At 44.3% G+C, this 3,573-nt stretch overlaps 1 long non-coding RNA gene across 1 annotated transcript; it reads right to left on the reverse strand.

Moving 5' to 3' along the window:
- Window positions 1-1,273: 1,273 nt before the first annotated feature.
- Window positions 1,274-3,556, reverse strand: LOC123176790 (uncharacterized). The gene is made up of 3 exons (XR_006488656.1): window positions 3,093-3,556; window positions 2,187-2,286; window positions 1,274-1,644 (listed from the first exon to the last, which is right to left on the reverse strand). It is a non-coding gene; the product is annotated as an uncharacterized lncRNA (long non-coding RNA).
- Between the last annotated feature and the right edge of the window lie 17 nt (window positions 3,557-3,573).

Genomic DNA, 3,573 nt, shown 5'->3' on the forward strand with positions numbered 1-3,573 from the left:
GTCCCCCACGGGAGTTGAGCTGCCTATCCGCGCCGTCGACACCGGACCTACCACCTGTCATATTCATGGGCGATGAGCTCCGCCGTGTGGAACGACCCGATCATTTCTTCGTGATGTTCGCCACCCACGTCCCCCACGCTCGCTGGCGGAAATTGAGAAATTTTCTCTACGGCTACCACAGAGGAGGGAGGTATGGGAAATCGAAGATGCGGGCAGGGCCGCATCAGTGGGGCGGCGGCGGCGGCTCAAGAATGTGCCGCTTGAAGACGAACCGCGGGCGTGGCGGCGCGGATATGCGCTGCGGATCAGCGGCAGGGAGCGCCGGCGATGAGATGCAGCCATTGGAAGGAGGGGGCATCGGGAAACAGTGGGGGATTCGCCGGCGACGGGGATGGGGGAAGGAGAAGAGGCAGAGGAGGCAGAGACGAAGAGGAGAAGTGGCTTTTTTTACTCAGTCGCTGAGCAGTGGAGTAAAAATAGGGGCGATGGAGGCGGCCGAGGATAATTTATCCTCCATTATGGGGTATTGGGGATCGGCTAGATCCGGTTAGAGGAGTAAACAGAAACCAGGTTTTTACTCTAATCGGTTATTGGGGATCGGTTAGAGTTGCCCTTAGGGGTGTAGAATTGTTTTAATTGTTACTCTCTCAGGAAACAAATATAAGTTGTTTTAGGTCCAGCGAAAACATCAGAGGCTGTGAGTGCTGTGTTGTATTTTATTTCATGTTTTCGTATTTGAGTTGGGATATCAGTCAGAGTCTACTCTACCATATCTCCGGAAATTTAGTCAGTGATTGTAGACCTGCAGTCCAGTGTCACTTATCTGTGGACGGTCAGGGCAAGGAACAAATCTGCCACAGCATTCTGATTTAATCTGAGTTCATTTCAGCCGTATAAAAAATATTCAAATGACTTGGAAGTCCAGCAGAAAATTACAAGCTAAGAATGCCATGTATGTTCTTGCGATTACGAGCACGAATGTAGGCTCACTGTCATCCAGTCCCATATGTATCATCCGCCAGAAATATGTTAGCTGCTGCAAGAAGGACTGAGTCTTCTGCCTCATCTGAACCACCACATATGTTAACTGGACATCAGGAGCAACCAGTTTTCATGCAGCATTACTGTTTCAGTCGAGTAAACATCAAAAGCAAAACCACAGAGCAAGGGCACACTTCTGCGGCTTACGAGGGATCATTTGGCATCACACAAGGCACAAGGGCACACTTCTCTTCCATGCCAACAAGAACAACGGTTCAAACCAAAGCTGGGAAGCACACTCGAAACACACCTTTTGATGATACTTGGGTCGGAGAGACATTAATGCTAGGGTATTCAAAAGCATCTTGCTACATTGGAAACATAAGCGATAATGAAATTGTCATGGCCGGAGAGATAGGGACTGCCAAGCACAACCACGTACATATAAGCAACAGATAGCATAACCCAACGTGCATTAATACTAGAGTATTCAAAAGCATCTTGCTACACCGGAAACATAGCTAGACCAAGGCATATGCATCCAGTAAGTTTCTTCAGATAACATTTTCTTAATGTTGTCGACCACACTGATGCGCAACAAACTCGGTGACAACAAAAAATGCAGCAGCCGATTCTTCAGCTGGAGAACACAAAAGCATTAACCTGCAAGTAACAAACTCACGATCAATACAGATAAATATAATATCTAACAGAAGCACTTGTGTACAAACTCACGATCAACTCAGCATTATAAATAAGAGCTTTTCCATATCCCCTCGAAGAAAGATGAGGTATATCTCCTATGAATTCCCATGACGACAAAATAAATCTTTTAGTCTTTTCCACATGAATTTGTTGGATGGCGGAGTTGAATGACACGACTGATGTTCGTAATAACAAAATGGCTCCTAATTTATTGCTATCAACTAATATATCACGAAAAAGCTAAACCATGGGAGCACTCCTGGAAATACAACATATGGATCATCTGCATCACATTATGATCCAAAAAGGAGTCATTATTTACTTTGCATCAGCCACTGCAATTTTAGTTGTTTCTCTGTGTCATTAGCATGTTTGAGTCCCAATAGTCAAATGGTCAGTAGTTTGAGGGTGGATGCTACCCATGATGGCTGCCAGATATTTTTCAAAGAGAAAATCAAACAGTAGTTCAAATCTCACAAACTATATTCGTAGGACCTTACTTGTTGTACCATTTCGGCATAGTAGCACACCAAAGCAAATAGTCATCCTATGTCTCATGCAACATTTCAGCTCCATCACGTCCAGAAGCAATGGCTGCGCCTAGAAGCATAACCACGAGAAGACAGCAGTGAGTCTCTTACTACATAGATGAATTGAAAAATATAAGAAAAACAACTACCGTTTATATTTATGTTTTATAGATGACTTCTGACAACAGATAAACAAATTTTTGCAAGGAATATTCTTGTAAGCAGTATATTGCACACGTAGCTACCCCATAATGAACAATTTAGCTTATAAGAAAGCAAGAAAGGTCTAGATTTATGTCATGTAAACTCACCCTGGCCTCCTCATGTGAAGACAAAATAAAAACACGGCAACACTCAGAAATACAAGTGATCTTGGTTATTTAAGGATCCTGATTAGAGATAACAAACATGTGAAAAGGGGTGTGCTTTACTAGTCACTTGCAGGACAATCTTGCACAAGCAGGGACGGAGCCAGGATTCTATCATAGGGGGGGCGAGAGTTCGCCTTCAGTGTGTAAACTTATAAGAAGACCATGCAGAGACACAGTACCCTAGTTTTTTTAGTGGGACAATAGCCTAGGTTGATGAACTATATATCCTAATCAAGCAAAGAAAATTGGTGCGACTATGAATAAATTCAATTTCAATCAGAAGTTTTCAGAAAGCAAATTCTGAAAGCAATTCGGATGTAACTAAATCATTCAACTAGAGGAACAGATAACCAATGCAAAACCATATCCCACGGTTAATATTTTTTTTGTAGTTTATACAGATCAAATCGTGTACGTCGGTTGTACTTCTAAAGGCACAAGTTAATCTAACCTCAAAACATGAGCCATCGACTAAGTAATTGAGAAGAAGAGAGAGTAATCTAACCATTTTCCATGCCTCGTTGCCCCTCATGTTGACTCTGCGGCCGGCCGGCCAATCCGCCGTGCAAGGTCTGGATTTCCCCTTCAGCAATTCTAGACTAAGATTGGAAACTCCACGTCGATGGATCATGAACTGCTCTAGACGGTGCCCCTATAGAAGCAGAGCAGGCGGCGGGCGACTGGGCATCATGTGTCGATCTTGTAGCAGCCACCAACGAAGCCATGACCTGACCTATGTGTGCGTTCCTGACCTAGCCCCATTGCCTTCTACTGTTCTACAATGGGCTTCCCCTTCTTCTTTTGCTAGAAATTTGGGTTTTGCCAATAATCTGACGTATATGGGCTGGGCTTTCACGTTGCGTTACAGAGAGAGGGACAGGGCCACAGGGGGGGCGAAACGAGACAGACACTACGCACAGTTAGCCAAAATCTAAGGAAATCTAGTCGCTATTAACAGGAAACGCTATCGTCAGGGGCAGTCTCGC

The sequence above is a fragment of the Triticum aestivum genome, unplaced genomic scaffold (genome assembly GCF_018294505.1).
Source record: "Triticum aestivum cultivar Chinese Spring unplaced genomic scaffold, IWGSC CS RefSeq v2.1 scaffold202473, whole genome shotgun sequence".
Classification (NCBI taxonomy): domain Eukaryota; kingdom Viridiplantae; phylum Streptophyta; class Magnoliopsida; order Poales; family Poaceae; genus Triticum; species Triticum aestivum.